Source organism: Pseudophryne corroboree, unplaced genomic scaffold (assembly GCF_028390025.1).
Source record: "Pseudophryne corroboree isolate aPseCor3 unplaced genomic scaffold, aPseCor3.hap2 scaffold_1426, whole genome shotgun sequence".
NCBI lineage: Eukaryota > Metazoa > Chordata > Amphibia > Anura > Myobatrachidae > Pseudophryne > Pseudophryne corroboree.
This window is the reverse complement of record NW_026968053.1, coordinates 73,612-98,269: the sequence shown is the minus strand read 5'-3', so window position 1 is coordinate 98,269 and position 24,658 is coordinate 73,612. Positions and strand designations below refer to the sequence as shown.

The window sequence follows — 24,658 nt, the reverse complement described above, 5'->3', positions numbered from 1 at the left end:
CATGAGGATTACCAGAACTCTCCCCGTCTTCGCTCATGAAAGAAGAGGAAACTGGTAGACTCTCTGAAAAGTTCAGGGAGTCATCAGGGTATCCACCGATATTGCCTCTGGGGCTCTTGTCCTGGAACAGTATCTTTAAAGATTCCTATTTAGCTGAGCCATCAATGTTGGAACCCCCACTCCTCCGGATGTAAATCTGCAGAGGAAATTCGCCTCCTAATAGTTGACTTATGGTATGAAGATAGACAAAATAGTTTCGGCGTACCTCTCTGCTCAGTAGAAGATCTTGACATCCAGTCTCATAGCAGCTCTGCTTTTTGTTCCGCCCCGACGGTTGACGTATGCCACGGCCGTGGCATTGTCGGACTGAACTTTGAACATGCCGACCCTGTAGCCCGGGAAACGCCTGCTCTGGTGCGTTGAATATCACCCTCAGTTGCAATATGTATATCTGGAGTGTGGTTTTTGATCTGGGCCAGTGACCCTGGAACTGAGAGCCCTGTGTTACCAAATCCAAGACCCTGAGACTTGTATCAATGGGCAGAAGCACCCAGTTCAATGTTAAAGGAGCGACCCTCTAGCAGAGGGATGGGGAACCATTGGCCCTCCAGCTGTTGTTGAACTATACATCCCAGCATATCTTGCAATACTTTTAGCATGGCCAAAGAGCAAAACCGTAGTAGGACATGCTGGGATGTGTAGTTCAACAACAGCTGGAGGGCCAAAGGTCCTCCATCCTTACTCTAGCAGAAGTGGTGTCACCACCACCACAGAGACAGTCGTGTCTGAGGAGCTAGGCGTATTATTTGAGGCATGTGCAAGTGTGACCCGGGCCAGTCGGAGATCCAACTGGAATGTCCGGGAGAGAAGGAGCCATACTGAAATCGCCTCGTAGGATGTGACCACCTGGCCGCGGAGGCGGATGCAAAGATGACTGGAGACCATAAAATGACAATATATCACAAATAGCGCAGACACATATAGGAAACGTCCTCACATTGAGGTGAGTTTTGTACATATCCAGTATACTGTGTATCACCCCATCTAGGCTTCAATGCAGTCCAGTAGTTGTACATTTCCAGTATTCTCCCATTCCATCGTTCAATATCTCAAGCAGAAAGAGAGGGACATAGAGCAATACAACCAGATGTAAAAGGGGAACAATATTTATTGCATTGCACTCACAAGAACACAGATAACAAAGGGGTGTAACCACTATGGTGGATGGGGGATCGTCACATATGCAGTTACCGTCCTATATGTATGCAGTTGTCCAGAACGGTCACACCACCGGGTATTCAAGCAGCTGTACGATCCCTGATCAGTCAGTCACCACGCCTGAAGCTTTTCGGACAAATGTCCTTCTTGTTTGCTCCAATGTCCTGTTTGCTGCATTTGTGATATATTGTTTTATGTTCTGATATAGACCGGTGAAGGGTCTTTTTATCACAAGGGCCGCACTGCAGGTGTGCGCGATCATTAATCCATTTTGAATTGTTATGGGGACCTGACATGTCCGGTGGACCAACCGTACCATGGCTTGAATAGCCTAGGCCTTATAGAGAAGAAGGAATACCTGTTAGGTGCCGCAGTCCACGGCGCCGCTCGGTCTGCTTCCGAGCAACGCTCACGGCCGCTGCACTTCCCTCCCTGCCTGCCGCCTAGCAACGCCAGGACGCCGTGCACGCTGAGCCGCCGGGTCCCTGGCAATGCTGGGACGCCGTGCGCGCTTACCTGCCAGACCCTTAGCAACGGGGACGCCACCGCGTTCCCCGTTGCTTCCTATCAATCAATACACCTGTTAGCTCTGGTCGTGCAGCAGGGCAGCTGCACGACATTACTAATTAAGCTTCGCTGCAGCTATTGGAGGGCTCCCTGTTATATTCTCCCTCACTACCTGGCACAGACGCCGGTGATCGCTTCCTGCATGCTGTTCCTGCCTTGTAACGTCTGTTCCTGGTCAGTTGTATCTGGTCGATCCTGCTCCATGTGCTCCCGAGTCCGTGGAGTTCTGAAGTCGGTCCTGGGAATCCTTCCTGTTCAAGTGAACCTGTTGCAGTCATCTGGGGGTTCTCGTTTGTTGGGGTTCTCTCCCGGTTTCGTGAGTAGCGGCATCTGCCGCGTGTTGCGGCATCTGCCGCGTGTTGCGGCCTAGGCCGCTTAGTCCTTGTGTTACTTTTTGCGTTTGAGGTTTTTGCGGAGGTTTCCGCTTTTCACGGTCCTCCCCGGAACTCGGCGGTGCCGTGTGGGGGAGTGGGCAGTGGTATCTTTTGTTGTTCTTTTCCTTTGGCGGCGTGCCGCACATATATTTAGTTTTAGGGTTGTTAGTAGCCCCTAGCTTCGGTTTGCTTTAGTTAGAGGTCCCCTTGTTATTATCCTGTCTCGGTTCACGCCTTGTCTCACTCTAAGACCTGGGAGCATCGGTGTTGGGCAGACCTAATCCTCCCTTCAAACGCGGCTGCCGTGGGCCCAAGAAACCATAGTCACTCAGGCGTGAACTGACCACACGGGTAAAACAACGGAGGTAGGGTGCTAGGGGCTATGTCCGTTCCATCCCTATCTCAGCGTCACGTCCTGGTGCTCTGGACTCACTTCACAACATCTTTCTAGTTCTCAGCATCAGGAACGTAACATTATCACCGGCCAAAACACACACACAAAAAAAAACAAGATATAAAATATTAAACAGTTATTTTTGTTTTTGGTGGGCCTTGAAATTCGGCCTCATGAATCCGGCAGTTTTAGGACCGAATCCCAGCCAGCTTTTAGCCAACCAGATTCAGGAACTAACTCAGATGGTTCAGGACCTTACTCTTAAGGTGAGATCGCAGGAAGATCTTTTGCGAGCCTCCCCGAGTATGATTCCAGAACCAAAGATGCATCTACCTGACCGTTTTTCGGGTAACCGAAAGGATTTTTTTAATTTCAAGGAAGCTTGTAAGCTTTATTTTCGTTTAAGGCCCCGATCCTCTGGTACTGAGTCTCAACGGGTCGGGATTGTGATGTCATTACTACAAGGCGATCCGCAAACCTGGGCTTTTGGGTTAAAAGCCGATGATGTTGCCTTGCTATCTGTAGATGCCTTTTTTAAGTCCTTAGGCCTTTTGTATGATGACCCTGATAGAGAAGCGTTGGCTGAGAGCCACCTGTGTGCACTTAAGCAAGGGAAAAATCCAGCAAAGGCGTATTGTACCGAGTTTCGCAGTTGGTCGAACGCCTGTGGCTGGAATGACCCGGCCCTGCACAGTCAGTTTCGCCTCGGTTTGTCCGAAGTTATTAAAGACAGTCTCCTTCATTACCCCGCTCCTGAGACTAGACAAACTCATGGAGCTTGCTATTAAAATTGATCGTCGTCTCCGGGAGCGGAGGGCTGAAAGAGGAGCTAGTTTCAGGCCTAGTCCATGTGTATATATTTTTCCTGAGGACGTCGAGGAGCCCATGCAAATGGGTCTCTCCCGGCTGTCCCCAGAGGAAAGAACCAGAAGGCTAAATTCTGGTCTTTGTTTGTATTGTGGTGGCAAGGGACATGTTGCACGTAATTGCCCGAATAAGCAGGGAAACGCTCTGACCAAGTGAATTGTGAGGGGGTTCACTTGGGTCTGCAGTTAATCTCCTCTAATGATTGTTTATTAGTTCCTGTAAAAATTTCCTTTGGTAGCCTCATGTCACGATCCGGGTACTGAGACGCCATTTTCTGCCCGTTAGGTGCCTCCTGAGGTTGGCTCAGCGGGCCAGGGCCAGGCTTTAACCTTGGTTGTGGCCTGCAGCGCTGGTCTTAGCATCCACCCGGGTATGTGTACTCACAGAAGTGCGGCGCTCTCAGCCCCGCCGCGGCCGTCACCGCCGCATCCGAGGACCTCTCCTGGATACACGTCCTCCATGTGACTCTGCCGTTCCTGTGGCCGCTGTGTGCGTCTGGGCGCATGAAGCTCTGCTGATTGCGGCCTCCGCCACCATTGTTACATGGCTAAAGTACTTTGTTCCCCTTCTGTGTGTGTGTTCATGGGCGCAGCCATGTTGGACTTCCTCACATGACATTGTTCCTTCTATCCACAGTGCTGACAGTGCTGGAGCCTAATTGCCCACCAATCCCTGCTAAGCTGTGGGTATAAATATCCTGGATCCACACCCAGAAGATTGTCAGTGCTTCTGTTTCCTTCAGCTACTCCAGTGTGCAGTTCTCTGTGGACTCTCTCTGGTGCATTCCAGCTCTCTTGTAACCAGCTTGTGGAGCAGCCTGTTTCTCTGTGTTCCCGCATCCAGTGATAAGTAGTGTGTATACTCTGGCTTACCAGCGACCCCCAGCTGCATTTCTTATTTACCAGCGAACTCCAGCTGCATTTCTTATTTACCAGTGACCCCAGCTGCATTTCTTATTTACCAGCGAACTCCAGCTGCATTTCTTATTTACCAGCGAACCCCAGCCTCATTTCTTATTTACAAGCGAACCCCAGCTTAATTTCCCATTTACCTGCAAGCCTCAGCTTCATCTTCTGTTTACTCACGAACACTTACATTATTTACAGCTTCACGAATCATCCTCATTATCACGTTAGTCTTCACCTGAGACCTCAAGCTTTATACAGAACTTTTTTTTTCATTTCGGATTACTGGTCTCAACCAGCAGTATGTTCTTTATCCATGGTGACAGTATTATTTCAATGCACCTTATTTGACTTTTATTTAATAAAAACCTTCAAAGTTATTTCAGTTGTCGTGGTCACACCTTCGTGCTTCTATAACTACTACTGTGCGCATGTCTAGGAGTCCACTCTCTCCTCTTAAATTCCAGTACCAGTCAGCCCCTACAACTGAGGCTTCCAGTCACCGTCATCAGCCCTTAGTTGTGACACCTCAGTTCGTTGGTGTCGGCCTTCGTCGACAGTGGAGCAGCGGGAAATTTCATGGATCTTGGTTGGGCTCAGGGTTTGGGCGTTCCACAGATACCTTTGGATAAACGCATCACCATGCACGGCTTGGATGGTGGTCCGCTTTCTAATGAGGTAATCACTCACCGCACACCACCAGTACAAGTGACAGTGGGGGCCCTACATTCAGAGAAAATCGAATTTTACCTTACCCATTGTCCGGCTGTCCCCGTAGTTCTGGGTCACCCCTGGCTTGCCTTTCATAATCCCACCATAGATTGGCGGTCTGGGGAGATTTCCTGATAGGGTCCCTTTTGTGTTAAGGAATGTATTTCCCGTCCAGTCCGGGTTGCGGCAGTCACCCCAGAACTTATTCCTTTGGAATATCAGGACTTTGCCGACGTTTTCTCCAAGGGTAATGCGGATATTCTTCCTCCTATGACTGCGCTATTGACTTAGTTCCCGGTGCCTATTTAACTAAGGGGAGACTATATGCCCTGTCTGGGCCGGAAACTACGGCAATGAATGATTATGTACAGGAGAGCCTAAAAAATGGCTTCATTAGGCCCTCGAAATCTCCATTGAGTGCAGGGTTCTTTTTTGTTGAGAAAAAAGATGGGTCGCTCAGACAATGTATTGATTTTCGGGCTCTGAATAAAATCTCTGTTAAAAACACCTACCCCTTGCCACTGATTTCAGTACTATTTGATCAGCTCCGGACTGCCGTTATCTTTTCCAAGATCGAACTTAGAGGGGCTTACAATCTCATCCTAATTAAATCTGGGGATGAGTGAAAGACTGCTTTCAGCACACAGTCAGGACATTATGAATACCTGGTGATGCCGTTTGGGCTGTCAAATGATCCTGCTGTATTTCAAGATCTCATTAACGACGTCCTTCGCATCTTTCTAGGAAAGTTCGTAGTCGTTTATTTAGATGACATTTTGATTTACTCTGGGTCTTTTGAACAACATATTACCCATGTGCGAATGGTCCTTCAGAAGATACGGGAAAATAATTTATACGCCAAACTGGAGAAATGTGATTTCCACATCACAGAAGTGTCCTTCCTGGGGTATATTATTTCTCCTAAGGGGTTTTTAATGGAGCCAAAGAAACTCCAGGCCATTCTAAATTGGGCACAACCCACGAATTTAAAAGCAATTCAGCGCTTTTTAGGGTTTGAAAATTACTATAGGCGTTTTATTCATACCTTCTCAGATTTGGTTGCTCCTATTGTGGCATTGACTAAAAAAGGAGCGGATCCTTCCAATTGGTCGCCTGAAGCCAAGTCTGCATTTCTGGCCTTAAAGAAGGCCTTTGTCTCAGCTCCAGTACTCAGACACCCTAACCCGGAGCTCCCCTTTATTGTCGAGGTAGATGCCTCAGAGGTTGGAGTGGGGGCTATCCTTTCTCAGGAAGACCCGGAGTCTCAGGAGTTACACCCATGTGCCTTCATGTCCAGAAAATTCTCCTCCGCAGAATCCAACTATGTTGGTAATCGAGAATTGTTGGCAGTTAAATGGGCTTTCGAGGAGTGGAGGCACTGGCTGGAAGGAGCAAGGCATACCATTACGGTGTTTACTGTCCACAAGAACCTGCAGTATATCGAGTCAGCTAAACGGCTTAATGCTCGACAGGCACGTTGGGCGCTGTTTTTTACTCGTTTCAGGTCTATTATCACCTTCAGGCCCGGTTCCAAGAATACAAAGCCGATGCCCTGTCACGTTGTTTTCTTCCGGTTCACAATAACCACCCGGCTACTACCCCCATAGTCCCATCGTCTGTCATCCGGGCTGGCCTCACACAGGATTTATTTACACAGCTAGTCCAGCTTCAGCAGCAGGCTCCCAAAGTCACTCCTGCAGATTGTCTCTTTGTCCCTGAATTTCTGAGAGGCACTGTTCTAGCTGAGTTTCATGATAATAAGGTTTCTGGTCATCCGGGTATCACTAAGACCTTGGAGTTAATCTCTCACTCAGTGTGGTGGCCTAATCTTTCTAAAGATGAAAGGGAATTTATACGTTCCTGTCAGGTTTGTGCTCAGTACAAGGTATCTCGATCGTTGCCGGTCGGGCAACTCATACCTTTAGCCGTTCCTCTCAGGCCATGGTCACATGTATCCATGGATTTCGTGGTGTACCTTCCGCTTTCAGCTGGATTTCGAGTTATTTGGGTGGTAGTAGACCGTTTTAGTAAGATGGCCCACTTCATTGCTCTCCCCCGATTACCCTCTGCTCAAGGGTTGGCAATTTTATTTCTCCGCCATGTGTTCTGGCTCCATGGTTTACACAGGAATATTGTCTCTGATCGGGGACCGCAATTCATCGCCCGTTTCTGGAAACGTTTTTGTGCCTCATTAAATATGAAACTCTCTTTAACATCTGGGTACCATCCACAGTCTAACAGACAAACAGAACATGTTAATCAGTCTTTAAAACAGTATTTACGGCTATATTCAGCCAAACTTCAGAATGATTGGTCTGAATTTCTTCCTTTGGCCGAGTTTGCCTATAATAACTCTTGTCATTCTTCCACCAAAGAGTCCCCATTCTTTTCTGTCTTGGGCTTTCATCCTAGATCCAATTATTTTTACCCTCATTTTCCATTCTCCTCATTAACCTTAACTTCCCGTCTCAGAATGATTTGGAAAAAGGTGCACCTTGCCCTTAAGAAGGCTGCCTTCCGAGAAAAAATTATTTCTGAAAGGTTCCGACGCCCATGCACTTTTAAGGTGGGAGATAAGGTGTGGTTGTCAACCCGCAATATCAAGCTCCGACAACCCTCGACTAGATTGGGACCCAAATTTATTGGACTGTTCCTTATCATTAAGAAGGTTAACCCAGTTGCTTTTCGGCTACGCTTGCCTAAATCATTCAAAATTGGTAATACTTTTCACTGTTCCCTTCTGAAGCAGTATTTTTCTTCCAGGAGATTCCCTCAGAAGACTTCCCAGGGTAGACCTCCGGTGGATGTTCAGGGGCAACAAGAGTTCTTGGTGGAGAAGGTTTTAGATTCCAAAGTTTCTCGGGGCCGGCTTTATTTTTTGGTTCACTGCAAAGGCTATGGCCCGGAAGAAAAGTCTTGGATCCTGGATAAGGATCTACATGCCCCTAAATTTAAGAGATTATTCTTTCAGGAATTTCCTCAGTAACCCGGATTTAGGGGTTCTTTAACCCCTCCTCAAGAGGAGGGGGTACTGTTAGGTGCCGCTGTCCACGGCGCAGCTCAGTCTGCTTCTGAGCGATGCTCACGGCCGCCGCACCTCCCTCCCTGCCCGCCCGGCGTCTAGCAACGCCAGGACGCCATGCACACTGAGCCGCCGGGTCCCTGGCAATGCTGGGACGCCGTGCGTGCTTAGCCGACGGAACCTTAGCAACGGGGACGCCACTGATGAACTGTGTTCCTCATTGCTTCCTATCAATCAATACACCTGTTAGCTCTGGTCGTGCAGCAGGGCAGCTGCACGACATTACTAATTAAGCTTCGCTGCAGCTATTGGAGGGCTCCCTGTTATATTCTCCCTCACTACCTGGCACAGACGCCGGTGATAACTTCCTGCATGCTGTTCCTGCCTTGTAACGTCTGTTCCTGGTCAGGTGTATCTGGTCGATCCTGCTCCCTGTGCTCCTGGAGTTCTGAAGCCGGTCCTGGGAATCCTTCCTGTTCAAGTGAACCTGTTGCAGTCATCTGGGGGTTCTCATTTGTTGGGGTTCTCTCCCAGTTTCATGAGTAGCGGCTTCTGCCGCGTGTTGCGGCCTAGGCCGCTTAGTCCTTGTGTTACTTTTTGTGTTTGAGGTTTTTGCGGAGGTGTCAAAGTCGAAAAATATCATGATTCACAATGCCTTGTACTAACCCCAATGCACATACCCGCTGATTGTGCACCCACTTCCCTGTGCGTACGCATCCCCTCAGGTTGCGTAAGGGACGCTCCGACATCGCCTGCGCATGGAGATGTGTATTTACGGCGGAGTTTGTGAGCTTGTAGCGGGCGACTAGATCGTAACATATTTAATCTATATAGTGTGTTTTGTAGATAATATTCCCCTTATTAATGTCTGCAAGTATGTATAGTGTAAATGGTTTGTGGACATGGGTATTCCTCTTTGCATGATATGAAGGGTCAGACAAAGGTTGAATGGTGGTGTTTAGTATCTAACTGAAGAGTATTTTAATAGTAACATTTCAGTGTTGGTTAGGAAGATTGTTCGCTGCTGCGTATAGTTATGTTTAAAAGTAGTTTATAGACATTCACTGTATTTGCAATTCATTACACATGCAGGGGGGAATCCAGAGGATACCTCCCACCTGAGCAGTTGGAGAAGGACACACCCCATCTGTTTAAACCCACCTATGACCTTTACTATAATGTGGAGACACAGTCCTGTGTCCAATGAACAATGAGATTGTAGGGACCATTGTATTGTGAATGTATGCTGTAAATATAAGGACCAACATTGCTGGGCCAGTCACTCTCTCTCACTCAAGGCTTTCTACCTGAATAGCTGAGGGCTAGATTCCAGATTGCGCATGCGAAAGATTCCCCACGTATGTAAGTTTCTCTATAGTCATTTCTTCCCTTTGTGTATGCCATTCATTCTCTCTGTGTACTTGTGTTTGCGATCGTTCACTATTGTTTATATTTGTTTTATGTTATTCTGTTTAGTTATTAATGTTAGGTTTGTAGAGTATAAGCTGTAACTGTTTTTCCCCTTTTTCATACTAAAATCATCTAAGAAGTTGTTGGAACCTTACTAAGTATTGTGTGTTTCCCCATTTATTACTAAGGGTTTCTGAGCATCTCAATCGCTCAAACAGCTTGCTTAATAACAAGGTTAACTAGTGTTACATCATTGCAGTATCTTGGTATTAAGGTTTACAGTATAAGAATATTCTGTGTTTAAGGTTTAAAAGGTTATTGACTGTGTGAGCGCTCGCTGTGTGTATTCCGTACACCCAGCACAGCGTGTGTACGTTACTTGCGTACCATGTGCGAAGTCTTTATATGCAAATAGCGTACAAAGTGCGTAGCACGTGCACGTGGTTTAGCGGCCATAACGGCTTCACGGTATTAGTACATAGCTTATTTTCAAAGGTAAATATTTGACTCTATCAATTGAGGGCTAGTTCTGGGATTTCCTCATACCCACAGCCTAGCAGGTTAAGGCAGACTTTATCTATCCGTAAAGGTTGGGGATACGGTAGTGCTGATCAGATAAGCGTCTGCTTCGCTTGGTTTGTAGGGATGCTGGTGGGATCCGAGGAAGGTAAGAACGGTAAGCTATTGTCTTTTAAAATCTGGTTTTAATTTCTATTTGGTGCCAACTGCACACGCAACACATGTAACACACGCACACACCTGTACTCTGCATATCTGACCATATTGTTGCAAAACAAGGTTCAAATGAGTCATATCGTGTTTGATTCAGATTGGATTGCTTATCTGTTTAAATAGGTTTAAAAGTATTTTGAATCGCTCTGCATAGCTTGATAGTTTTATTTTTAACCCAGGCCTAAAATAACTTCAGGTGCTTGCATGGTGATTTTCTTTGTGACAAAAGAAGCCGCATGGTCTGTCCTCCATTTTGTGTAACTCTAATGGATGTGGAAGGGGGAGGAGCAGCGGACATTTTGGGAAGGTAAAAAAAATATTTTTTCTAAATAGCTGATTTTCAGTTGACTCAGGAATAATCAGCCGTCCTTTGTCAAAAATAAATCACCATTTTCGAGTTTCCAATGCATTTGTTTAACCCATGTCATAATCAATTATAAATAGTTTAGATGGGGTTTAATGAAAGTTAATAATAAAATGAATATTTGATTTAGGAACGACACACAGAGAAACAAAGTTTTTTGTTTTTTTTCCCCTCTCCTTACCTCTAAGATTCTGTTGAACTGCTTGTTGTGAGATGGGCCATTGAAATGCAAATTAACCTGTGTAACTGTTTTTTTTTTCCTAGCAGTGAAGAGAATCACCTTCACAGACAGTTAAAAGCATATTCATATGCAAATTAGAAGCACTGAATAAGTGAATGGGTCTCGGGAGACCAGTGATTAGTACATAGATGTAATATTATAATTATGTGTGTGTTCATATCAATGTATGTTCTACAAGATAGCTATACAATGTGAAACATACTATTGGAAGCATTGATTATTAGATTCATTTAAAATTGTATTGTATCTGTGTATTTTTACCTATCTACCTTCCTGTTTGCCATTTATTATTGATTACGTACTGAGAAAAATATGATGCTATTTTAGTTAAAAGTAAGATTAATACTTAAAGGGAGTAATTGTAAAACACGCACACAGCCTGGCCTAGTTAAAGGTTGATACAGTGGAATCTGTGTGGTGTTTGGTAAGCGATTATAGTTAAACATTGTTTACATTTATAGAAGAGTGTTATTTGTGTTACTGCGGACGTATCCGGCCTGTGTACACGTGTCTCTCACCGAGTGCGAGTCAAGCGTACGCGACGCAAAGGCCTACACAAGTGGCGTGTTTACGCAACGTGCGTACAGATACGCCCACTAGATACAAATCACACGATAACATTGTTTTAGTAAGGCCATACGGAAGCCTCGAGATAATAGCACAATTTCTTTCAGTTTCCTAAAACTAGATCCTTCTCTGGCTGCATCTCCTCTGGGATTAACCTGTGTTACCTGAATGAAAGAAATTTTCTGTACAGAAAAATCAAAAGTATATTTGAAGTGAAAGAAGCGTGTGTATGCAAGTTAATTTTTCTTTGGGTGAATCTTGAGACAATTCGAGATTTCGTAGAAGTACACTCGTGAAGTGATATCACGTGGTGGCGTGGGAGGCATCTCATGTTAACAGTGAAATAAGGTAAAAGGAGCAAGTTAGTATTACAGCAGACCAGAAGGTCGCTAAAGTTTGAAGACCCTGACTTAAGAAAGGTCAGAGGTAGTGGGCGCAACCCACAGAGAGGTTGGCGCAAAACCCATATAGGCCCGTGTTGAGAATAAGCTCCGGCTGAAGGTTTCGCAACCGATTCCGTTGGTCGTAAGGCGTATAAATAATAGTTATTTATACACAGTGCGACTGTACCGCATGTAATTGTGTGCATTAGTTTGTTACCTTGATACCCATTCAGTTTTGTTGGATCATAAACGCTATTTGTACATTCTAACGTGATTTGTGTAGGTTTTTTTTTATTTTAAAGGGAGGTTCGCTGATCACTCAGGAATTCTCCAACAACCGAAACTTACTGGGGAGGTTAACCTACTCACACACGCCCCAGTAAATACAGGTTACATAGGGGCCTAAGTTGAGTACGCCAGCGCTAAAGCAGTTTCTGTGTGTATTGGTCAACGTGGGCGAGAGTGAGTGAAGGCACTCGTTGAACTTTCACCGTCGCCTTACGTCGGGCAATTTGTTTTTTTGTGGGCATTCGCTGAGAAGGCAATACCTGCAAATAATGGGGGCCAGTTGCTCAAGTGAGGGACGATCAACCAAGGTTCAGGATGACTTAGTACCACGACTAGTTGGGTCGGAGAGCTACATAATGTGTGAAAAATATGGATCACACGCAGAGGTTTTATGCAATGAGTGGGAACGTATGACTGTGAACGATGGGGATAAGTTTCCCAGGGTGGGCAATTTTAATCCTGAGGTTTTGCAAAATTTAAGGAGAAGGATAGGTCTCATAAAATCCGGGAAGCAACGGAATAGACATTATAATTGTTTACATTTATGACAACAGGAAGGTGAGATACAAGGAAGATTATCTTACACAGCTTGTTCTCACTTTAGCAGGAAACATATGGCAACTGGAGAAGCAATGGCTACAGAGAATGGCATACTGCGATATGATGATAATTGTGCACTTAGTAACTGTATTAATAATGATAAGAGTAAATGTAATAAATGTAATAATGATAGAAGGAAAACTGATAAATGTACAAATTCTAACCCGTGCAAGCTGCACTCATGTTAAACTTCCCCAAGGATTACAAGCAAGAAAGTGAGCCCAGCACGATGTCGGCACCTTTTCCAGCAGCCATCATACGAGACACCCAGGTGGGCACGGCCCAATCGGTAAAGGCAGTAGTCAAACCCCCTTACGGAGGGTCAGGTGAGGTCGTGTCCGCAGGTAAGTACGGTATTGTATATCATGCACAGACAAATACACCTCATATTGTAGAGCCAACACCAGATGATGTTGTTGAACTTAATCCTGTCAGGGTGATTGCAATCCCAAATGGACAGACTGACGCTCTGGCAATCACTCCCGCCAAGAACAGTGCAATGCACCGCCCCTGGTTCCGGACAGAATTAAGGACAATTATGTCTGAATTTCCTGATCCCAGGAGAGATCTAGCCGCATGTCAGAGGTTTATTAAAGAACTATGAAACTCCACAGAACCCACCAATAAAGATTGGCGGACAGTGCTGAGGGCATGTTTGCCCTCCAATACTGACCCTGCGAAATTCATTACTGATTGTAAGTTAGACGCAGAGGTACCTCTTACTGAGGAATACAATCAGGAAAATGTTAAACAGATCAACATTCAATTAGGAGTATATTTCCCAGCTGTTGTCAAGTGGAACGAAATCTTCTCCATAAGACAAAAAGAAGGTGAAATTGCTTCTAATTATTTCAATCGAGCACTGCAGGTAATGGCTAGATACACTGGGATCGTAGACATTGAGATAAATATACATCATAGAGAAGTAGCGGTTTATGTATTAATGAAAGGTTTAACAAAAGTGTTGAGAACAAGGATACAGACCACTCAACCTAACTGGAGAAGTATCTCGGTGGCTGCATTAAGAAAGTCCGCTGTTGGGCACGAACGGAATATCAGCAAGCACAGGGAGTCACAAGGGGGTAAGCTGGTGACAATAAGTAAACTACCTCAGTCTAAGCCCCAGACCCCTGTGGGTAAGTCGAATGTGATAAGATGTTATAGTTGCAAGAGGAAAGGTCATTATGCACGAAATTGTATGTTTAAAGACACATACCAGGTATATCAACCCCTTAGACAACAACATGACCATAATATCCGAAGAACCAGGGAAGCACAGGGAGAGCGGTTGATGGTGATGAGCATCCAAGCACTAGAGGAGGCATCAAATTGACCAAAACCCCAGGACACTGGCACATGGAGGAAGCCAAGGGTTTGTTATCTTTGTAAAAGAGAAGGGCATTATGCAAGCAACTGTAACAGCCCACATAAAGTCAGACCCCCTAGACAAGAACACGAGCCAAGTTATGACACACGAAATTATAATCAGGGATCACATATGAAGAATTTTGGGCCGCACCTGTAATGTGCAGCCAGTAAAGTTGATCATTAGCCTTGATAGTAAGCCTGAGGTTACAGTCAATGCAATTGGGAGGTCAGTTCCTTGTAGACACAGGGACAGCCGGGTAAACTTTGTAATTTATCTTTAAATGTTTTCTTCTCATCTCCAACGTTCACCAACAGAACTCAAACGTCACATGACTACTTGGTCTTTTTCAGAGGTCTACCCAACCCCAGTATATCTTACCAGCATCGTTGTGTTTGGCCAGACGCAAAGGGTGGAGAGTGGAGATACTGGTGGGGAGACTGTGCAGAGATACCGGTGGACATGTTGATGCGACAGCCTGTTGATGAATCTGACAATGTTTTCCTTTCCTATTCTCTCTCTCTCTGTTTGTTCTTTCATGTTTTACGGATAGTATGTCACACATCAGTTAGACAAATGGTAATGCAAGATTTATGCGCCTTACAGAAAGATCGCTGATTCGGAAAGAATATTGTATCACCGGAGTGTTCATTTTGGGAAGAGTGAGAGACAGCACCTTTGAGATGACATTTGAGCAAGAAGAACAATAAGACCAGAGGACAAATTATCGTAACATTTTTCTTTCCCTTCAATTATTTTCTGTACCCCCATTACAACTTTCTCTTTCACCTCCTGTAAGATGGACTCGCCCCCAAGAGACTGCAGTCTGTGTTTTCCTGTTGACCCTGTTGTTGGCCAGAGCAGTCTGTTTCGGTGAGAGTACCAGTAAGGTCGAGAAAGGATCTGGAATGGGTTCTGATGATCAGGATGGATTTGTAAGATTCCAAGAGCAACACAATCACCGAGCAAAGGTGAGTATCAGAAAACGATCTAGTAGCCATGACATTAATAGACATTGTGAAGGATTGTTAGCTGAAGAGAACGGCATCTGTAGGAATTGTAAAAATATAGTTGAGGACGTTTGCATCAAGCAATGTCAGTCCAGTTTTAATATCAACATGGACCGGCATCCATTGAATGACTATCACTCATTGGTGGGTAAAGTGTTAAATCAGACAGACTGTTGGGTGTGCTCACAATTACCTCAAGGTCATAGAAAGTCAGGACTAGTGCCATATCCTTTAACGGTAGATGAGGTACTTGAGTTAAAGGGTGGGAGACCAGTGGACAAGAGATTTAATATTTCTAGTCCCCCTAGTTTGAAGCTCCACCAATACCATGTAGATAGGTCCCTAATATGTTTTAACATTTCCAATCCCCGAAAGCCGGGAAATTGGGAAGTGTCATGGAACAACCAAACCATGACATTTTTACATAGAGCCGACAGAATGCCCATAGACTCAGAACTTATACGCCAAATGGCCGACGGTGGAAAATATATCCGGTATAGGTACACTCTAGGAAGTAGGACCATGCGAGTTGGAGAAGTATCACCAGGATACTGTGCATATATCATACAACCGGATACGTGTACTAGACAGATGAGAGAATTAGGGATAGGATTTTTTTACCTGGAAAATTTGTAATATGGTTATGTCATATTCTGTCCCATATGTTCTCCCCAAGGATGCATATTTCATATGTGGGAGAAAGGCGTATAGGTTCCTTGCCCCAAACTCAGAGGGATTGTGTTACATTGGAAAAGTGTTGCCTGAAGTAAATTTATGACCCAACGATTGAGACAATGTTGTGATAAGATATGATTCCAAGGACTGTTTCTTTCACCCGTTTCTCCTTTGATTTTCTCAGAGGTACCAAGTAATCCACCTGGAAGAAGAATTTGATGACCTTTTTGTTATGAGCCACGGCTGTGGCTCATTCCTGTTTTGCATGTCAGTTATGTATTTTATGTTTATAAGTTGTCTTACAGGCCAGGATTTCCCGTTGCTCTGTTTTAGAATACTCTTGGTTGCTGCCGCTGGTGAGTCTGTGTAATTGCAGCTTGTTCCCATGTGTTCAGCCTCACCTGGCTGCTAATTGCATCTTGTCAGTTTGGAGTCATGCAACAGGGCAGCTGCATGAGATTATTAATTAGGTCTCTCTGTTATATGCTGGCTCAGTGCAGTTCGCAGATGCTGGTGATATTTCTAAGTTTCCAGTCTGCTTGAGTTCTGAGCTTGTTCCTACCAGTCCCTGAATTCCTGTGTCAGTCCCTGTGTCGATTCCTGTGTCTGATCCCGTGTCCTGCCGTTAAGTGTTCCTGTCCTGAAGTCCAGTGGCTTTGCTGTGCCTGGTCAAGTTTCTGGCTTCTTGGTGTCCACCGGTCTGTCGTTTGGGATTCTCCCTGTCCTCCAGTTCTCAGAATTTGTGTCGGCAGCATTGGAGGTTCCTGTCCGTTTGCCAGTATTCGTACCGGTTCCGTGAGTAGCGGCTGTGCCGCGTCCGTCGGCCCAGGCCGCTGTATTCCGTTATTATTTCTGTCACTGGTGTTTTGCAGAGGGTTCTGCTTATGCTGTCACCGCCGGTACACAAAAGTATTGTGTCGGTGTGTGGTCAGCATTTCCTTTGTTATTCTTTTCCTTTGGCGGCAAGCCGCACATACATTTAGTTTTAGGCTAGTTAGTAGCCCCTGGCCTTGGTTGTTTCAGTTAAAGGGCCCCTTGTTATCACACTGTCTCGGTACACTCTTTGTCTCTCTTTAAGACCTGAGGGGGCATCGAAGTTGGGCAGACGTAATCCGCCCTTCAAATGCGGCTGCCATGGGCTCAAGCAACCATAGTCTCGCAAGAGTGTGCTGACCGCACGGGCGAGACAACGGAGATAGGGCGCCGGGGGCTGTTCCCTTTCCATTCCCCTTTCCCAGCATTACGTCCTGGTGCTCTGGACTCACTTCATAACATCTCTCTTGTTCTGAGCACCAGGAACCTAACATTATAACACTTTTATACAGACCACTGATGAACTGTGTCACAGACACCTAATGAGCTTTTAGAGACTGTAATTCTTTTTATGGACACTTGAAGAAGCTTTGTTGGCCAATTACCGCAAAGCTACAGTAAAGATACGACAATCCGGACAAGACATCAGACAAGACATCAACAAGACCCCAATCGGCGACCACATACATAATCATACGACTGCATTTATAACACGTTTCTTATCTTCATCTCTACTATCTTCAGGTAGTGACACACATAGTCGACAGGTAATATAGGCACATATATCAGCACTCACATATTCTCCCCTTTCATGTATCATCAACTAATGTGCACCCCATTTGTTGGAACTAAAGCCGAAAAGAGCTCGGTAGAGTTTGTTAGCCCATTTACAGACCCTTAATACGGGATGAGAAGGATTCAATGTATACTTCGCAATACCTCGAAGCTTGATTTAGAACACGTACGGCACGATGATACATGATCCCTCAGACATGGATTTCATACACACATGCTTTCACTATCTCACTAGGTCATATTTTTCCCACCTTCTCCTCTCCTCCCTCTACCCAATCATAATAAGGTATTCCATGATGACATATATATTTTTCTGTTTGAATTGTTTAGAAAGTGGCAGTTATTGGTGACTGCCAAAGGGTGGACTGTCAAAGTCGAAAAATATTGTGATTCACAATGCCTTGTATTAACCCCAATACACATGCCCGCTGCTCGGGCATTCAGTCTGCCGTGCGTGCACATGTCCGCAAATTGCGTAAACTCGCTCCGGCGATTACGCGCGTGATATGCGTATTTACGGTAGAGTTTGTAAGCTTGTAGCGGGCGACTCGTTTATAGCATAGTTAACTCATATAGTGTGTTTAGTAGATAATATTTCCCTTAATAACGTCTGCAAGTATGTTTAGTGTAAATGGTTCGTGGACATTGGGATTCCTCTTTGCATGATATGAAGGGTCAGGCAAAGGTTGAACGGTGGTGTTTGGTGTCCAACTGTAGAGTATTTTATTAGTAACATTCCGGTGTTGGTTAGGAAGAGATTGTTTGCTCCTGCGTATAGTTATGTATAAAAGTAGTTTACAGACATTTACTGTATTTGCAGTTCATTATCCATGCGGCGGGAATCCTGAGGATACCTCCCACCTAAGCAGTTGGAAATAGTCACAGCCCACCTGTTCGAATCCACCTATGACCTTTTGTTATAATGCGGAGACACATTCCTGTGTCCAATGGACAATGAGATTGTAGGGACCATTGTATTGTGCTATAGGGTGTGTATATAAAGGCCACTGTTCCCTGACCGGCCAGTACTCTCTCTCATCAACGATCATCTGCTTGATATCGGAGCTTTGGATCCGGGTTGCGCATGCGAGTATTCCCACGTATGGTATGTTCTCTGTAGCCACTTTGTTACCTTTTGTGTATGCCATTCAGTCTCACTCTGTGTACTTGTGTTTGCGATCGTTCGCTATTGTTTATATTTGTTTTATGTTATCCGGTTTAGTTATTAATGTTAGGCTTGTAGTGTATAAGCTGTAACTGTTTTTCCCCTTTTTACATACTAAAATCTTCTAAGAAGGTGTTGGAACCTCACTAAGTGTTGTGTGTTTTACCATTTATTACTAGGGGTTTCTGTGCATCTCAATCGCTCAAACGGCTTGCTTAATAACAAGGTTAACCAGTGTTACATCATTACAGTATCTCAGTACTAAGGTTTACAGTATAAGCATATTCTGTGTTTAAGGTTTAAAAGGTTATTGACTGTGTGTACGCTCGCTGCGTGTATTCCGTACACCCAGCGCAGCGTGTGTACGTTACTTGCGTACCATGTGTGCAGTCTTTGTACGCAAAAAGCGTACAAAGTGCGTAGCACGTGCACATGGTTTAGCGGCCATTACGGCTATACAGTATTAGTATATAGCTTATGTTAAAAGGTAAATATTTGACTCTATCAATAGATATAAGTGATGTCACTATGATGCTCCCAGATCCCCTCACCTCCCCAGTCATGTTCCTGTATTATTACTATAGATGTAAGTGATGCTACCAGATGCCCTCACCTCCCCAGTCGTGTCCCTGTATTATTACTAGATATAAGTGATGTCACTGTGATGTTCCCAGATCCCCTCACCTCCCCAGTCATGTTCCTGTATTATTACTATAGATGTAAGTGATGCTACCAGATGCCCTCACCTCCCCAGTCGTGTCCCTGTATTATTACTAGATATAAGTGATGTCACTGTGATGTTCCCAGATCCCCTCACTTCCCCAGTCATGTTCCTGTATTATTACTATAGATGTAAGTGATGCTACCAGATGCCCTCACCTCCCCAGTTGTGTCCCTGTATTATTAATAGATATGTGATGTCACTGTGATGTTCCCAGATCCCTCCCCTCACCAGTTATGTCCCTATATTTTTACTATAGATATGTAATGTCATTGTATCAATACCAGATCCCCCTCACCTCCCCAGCTATGTCCCTGTATTATTACTATAGCTATAAGTGATGTCACTATACTGCTTCCAGACCCCCTCACCCCCCCAGTCATGTCCCTGAATTATTATTATGATTATAGATATAAGTGATGTCACTATGATGCTCCCAGATCCCCTAAACTCCCCAGTCAAATCCATGTATTATTACTAGAGATATAAATGATGTTACTGTGACATTCCCAGATCCCCTCACCTCCCCAGTCATGTCCCTGTATCATTTCTATAGATATGTAATGTCACTGTAACACTCCGAGATCCCCTCACCTCCCCAGCCATGTCCCTCAGTGTTCAAGCTAGGCTGTTTTAGAAGGGTGCCGCACCTTCCCTATTTTTTAAGGGCAAAATTGAACCCTGCCCTTTCTGCGGCACCCTGCTAAAACTGCCGTACACTTCCTCCCCTCTTAGCGTGTAAAGATGTGTTGCGCGTGCGGATGACATCCATTCATGCTAGGAGAGAGAGAAAGCCCAGCGGCACGTCTCCAACAGTGAAGCTGCCGGCCGCCCACGCCCCCTGCAGTAACATCTGAGGTCCGCACCGCCCACTTAAATGATGTTTTATGGCCACGAACCCTATTTTACATGGCCACGAACCCTTTTCAGATGCATGCGTGGTGTTGCCGTGCGCGCACACATATGCCACCGCAGTTCAGGGCCCTGCCTAACATTATTTCTAGAGTGAACACTATCCCTGTATTATTACTACAGATAAGTTATGTAACTGTGACGCTCCCTGATCTCCTCAACTACCCAGTCATGTCCCTGTATTATTAGTATAGATACAACTGGTGTCACTGTGACACTCCCAGATCCCCTCACCTCCCCAGTCATGTCCCTGTATTATTAGTATAGATACAAGTGGTGTCACTGTGATGCTCCCAGATCCCCTCACCTCCCCAGTCATGTCCCTGTATTATTACTATAGATATAAGTGATCTCACTTTGACACTCCCAGATCCCCCTCACCTCCCCACTCATGTCCCTGTAATATTACTACGGATATAAGTGATCTCACTGTGACGCTCCCAGAACCCCTCACCTTCCCAGTCATGTCCCTGTATTATTACTAGATATAAGTGTTCTCACTGTGACGCTCCCAGATCCCCTCACCTCCCCAGTCATGTACTTGTATTACTATAGATATAAGTGATGTCACTCTGATGCTTCCAGATCCCCTCACCTCCCCAGTCATGTCCCTGTATTATTACTATATATATATATGTGATGTCACTGTGGCTCTCCCAGTCCTCCTTACCTCCCCACTCGTGTCCCTGTATTATTACTATAGATATAACTGATGTCACTGTTATGATCCTATCCCCCTCACCTCCCCAGTCATGTCCATGTATTATTACTATAGACATAAGTGATGTCACTGTGACACTCCCAGATCCCCTCCCCAGTCATGTCACTGTATTACTATAGATATAAGTGATGTCACTGTGATGCTCCCAGATCCCCTCACCTCCCCAGTCATGTCCCTGAATTATTATTATTATTATTATTGTTATTATTATAATTATAGATCTAAGAGATGTCACTATGATGCTCCCAGATATCCCTCACTTCCCCTAGTCATGTCCCTGTATTACTACTATAGATGACATCACCAATGTATTAAAATAATAATAATAATAATAATAATAATAATATTAATATCAGGACACCACAAGCTTCTGTCCCTGTATAATAATAGAAAGGGGAATAATAGAAGCGCTCTTAACACTATAAACATTGAAATCCCTGAAAAGATTTTACAACCAAAGGAGTCAAAAGGCAATTCAAAATGTATTTTTATTTAAAAAAAAGAGATAGTAAGTAACACTATCTTTAAAAAAATGCTCATATATCATATATATATATATATATATATATATATATATATATAAAAAACCACTATATGAACTTGAATATGAATATGAAAAGAATAACTTCTATTATTCCCCTTTCTTGAGTTTTTTTATTCTTAGGAGCATCACACAACTCCTTATAGAAGCGTACATGCACATAACATTACCTGTATGCTCTCCCTTTATAGTAATAATAAAATGACACCACAGGCTGCTCCCCCTGCAAAATAATAATAATAATGGGACACAACAGGCTGCTCCCCCTGTATTATAATAACAACAAATAAAAAACAACAGTACGCCACAGCCTGCTTCCCCTGTATAATAATAAGACAGGACACCACAGGCTGCTGCCCTGTATAATAATAATAAGTGGACACCACAAGCTGCTCCCCCTGTATAATAATAATAACAGGACACTATAGCCTGCTCCTCCTGTATTACGATACCTGCGGGGTCTGCGCCCCCTGTATTACAGTAATAGGACACTAGAGTGTCAGCCACCTGTACAGGGATAATGCAGCACCAGAGGCTGCTCCAGCTGCACTATAACAAGGCACCAGAGGCTGCTCCCCCTGTAGTACAGAACCTGACACCAGAGCTGCTCAGCCTATAGAATAATAATAATAATATCATTACCTGCTGCCAGACACAGCAATGGCTGCTCTCTGCTCCTGCTGCCTTGTGGGAATGATAGAAGGAAGGCGGAGCTCAGACCAGGGGAAAATGGCCGCCGCTCCTGACGTCACTACACGGCCAGGGAACCTATTGCTGCTGCCGGACTGGTCTACAAGAAAATGGCCGCCGGCCTCTTGCACTGAGGACATGTATGGTAATAGTAATTACAGAGTGCTGGGCTGTGGGCGGGTGGAGGAGGGGAGGGGCCAGTAACCAGGTAGCAGCCGTTGCCAATCATACCCTACTTCCTGCCTGTGCGGTCCACCATACTTCCGTACTGTGCGTTCCACATAGAGGAAGTGAGTTTTCATCGACTGCTGCAGCCTCCCAGTGTCCGTGGAGATCAGGTAATGGCGTCTTACTATACAGGGGGAGCAGCCTGTGGTGTCCTGATATTATTATACAGGTGGAGCAGTGTGTGGTGCCCTGTTATTATTATTATTATACAGGGGGAGCATCCTGTGGTGTCCTGTTATTATTATAATACAGGAGGAGCAGTCTGTGGTGTCCTGTTTTTATACAGGAGGAGCAGCCTGTGGTGTCCTGTTATTATTATTATTATTATTATTATTATAATACAAGGGGAGCAGCCTGTGGTTTCTTCTTCTTTTTCTTCTAATATAATAATAATAATAATATTATTATTGTTATTATTATTATTAAACAGGTGGAGCAGCCTGTAGTGTCCTGTTGTTGTTTTTATTATTATTATTATTATTATTATTATTATACAAGGGGAACAGTCTCTGGTGTCCTGTTATTATAATACAGGGGGAGCAGCCTGTGGTGTCCTGTAATTATTATACAGGGGGAGCAGCCTGTGGTGTCCTGTAATTATTATACAGGGGGAGCAGCCTGTGGTGTCCTGTAATTATTATACAGGGGGAGCAGCTTCTGGTGTCCTTTTATTATTATACAGGGTGAGCAGCCTGTGGTGTCCTTTTATTATAATACAGGGGGAGTAGCCTGTGGTGTCCTGTTTATAAAGACATATGTTATTATTTTTTCTCTAACGTCCTAGTGGATGCTGGGGACTCCGTCAGGACCATGGGGAATAGCGGGCTCCGCAGGAGACAGGGCACATCTAAAAAGCTTTTTAGGTCACATGGTGTGTACTGGCTCCTCCCCCTATGACCCTCCTCCAAGCCTCAGTTAGGTTTTTGTGCCCGTCCGAGAAGGGTGCAATCTGGATGGCTCTCTTAAAGAGCTGTTTGGAAAAGTTTTTTTTTTTTTAGGTTTTCACTCAGTGATTCCTGCTGGCAACAGGATCACTGCAACGAGGGACTTAGGGGAGAGATCTCCAACTCACCTGCGTGCAGGATGGATTGGGATCTTAGGCTACTGGACACTGAGCTCCAGAGGGAGTCGGAACACAGGTCAGCCTGGGGTTCGTCCCGGAGCCGCGCCGCGATCCCCCTTACAGACGCTGAAGACGGCAGAGACGGAGGTCCGGAAACAGGCGGCAGAAGACTTCACAGTCTTCAGAGAGGTAGCGCACAGCACTGCAGCTGTGCGCCATTGTTGTCACACGGCTCACTGACATGGTCACGGAGGGTGCAGGGCGCTGCTGGGGGCGCCCTGGGCAGCAATATAAATACCTATTTGGCAAAATAAATACATCACATATAGCCATTAAGGCTATATGTATGTATTTTAACCCAGGCCAGTTCTTAAAAAAACGGGAGGAAAAGCCCGCCGAGAAAGGGGCGGAGCTTATTCTCCTCAGCACACAGCGCCATTTTCCCTCACAGAAAGGCTGAGGGGAAGGCTCCCATGCTCTCCCCTGCACTGCACTACAGAAACAGGGTTAAAACAGAGAGGGGGGGCACTGATTTGGCGATATAAATATATATTAAATGCTATAAGGGAGGAACACTTATATAAAGGTTGTCCCTGTATAATTATAGCATTTTGGTGTGTGCTGGCAAACTCTCCCTCTGTCTCCCCAAAGGGCTAGTGGGTCCTGTCCTCTATCAGAGCATTCCCTGTGTGTGTGCTGTATGTCGGTACGTGTGTGTCGACATGTATGAGGAAAATGTTGGTGAGGAGGCGGAGCAAATTGCCTGTAATGGTGATGTCACTCTCTAGGGAGTCGACACCGGAATGGATGGCTTACTTGTGGAAGTACGTGATCATGTCAACACGCTGCAAGCCGGTTGACGACATGAGACGACCGGCAAACAAATTAGTACCTGTCCAGGCGTCTCAGACACCGTCAGGGGCTTGTAAAAACGCCCATTTACCTCACGGACACTGACTCCAGTGTCGACGGTGAAGAAACAAACGTATTTTCCTTTAGGGCCACACGTTACATGTTAAGGGCATGAAGGAGGTGTTACATATTTCTGATACTACAAGTACCACAAATAAGGGTATTTTGTAGGGTGTGAATAAACTACTTGTAGTTTTGCCTGAATCAGATAAATTAAATGAAGTGTGTGATGATACGTGGGGTTCCTCCGATAGAAAGTTATGGGCGGTATACCCTTTCCCGCCAGAAGTAAGGGCGAGTTGGGAAACACACCTTAGGGTGGATAAGGCGCTCACACGCTTATAAAAACAAGTGGCGTTACCGTCTCCAGATACGGCCGCCCTCAAGGAGCCAGCTGATAGGA

General features: G+C 45.0%; 2 protein-coding genes across 2 annotated transcripts in view; one reads left to right on the top strand and one right to left on the bottom strand.

The window, feature by feature from the left end:
- The window catches only part of LOC134996705 (oocyte zinc finger protein XlCOF7.1-like), a 33,889-nt gene extending 11,830 nt beyond the window's left edge, over positions 1 to 22,059 (bottom strand). Inside the window, exon 1 of the mRNA XM_063951213.1 lies at positions 22,005 to 22,059. The gene's annotated coding sequence lies outside the window, so the exon portion shown is untranslated. The remainder of the gene's footprint in view (positions 1 to 22,004) is intronic.
- Positions 22,060 to 22,314: 255 nt separating this feature from the next.
- The window catches only part of LOC134996706 (zinc finger protein 260-like), a 42,892-nt gene continuing 40,548 nt past the window's right edge, over positions 22,315 to 24,658 (top strand). Inside the window, exon 1 of the mRNA XM_063951214.1 lies at positions 22,315 to 22,390. The gene's annotated coding sequence lies outside the window, so the exon portion shown is untranslated. The remainder of the gene's footprint in view (positions 22,391 to 24,658) is intronic.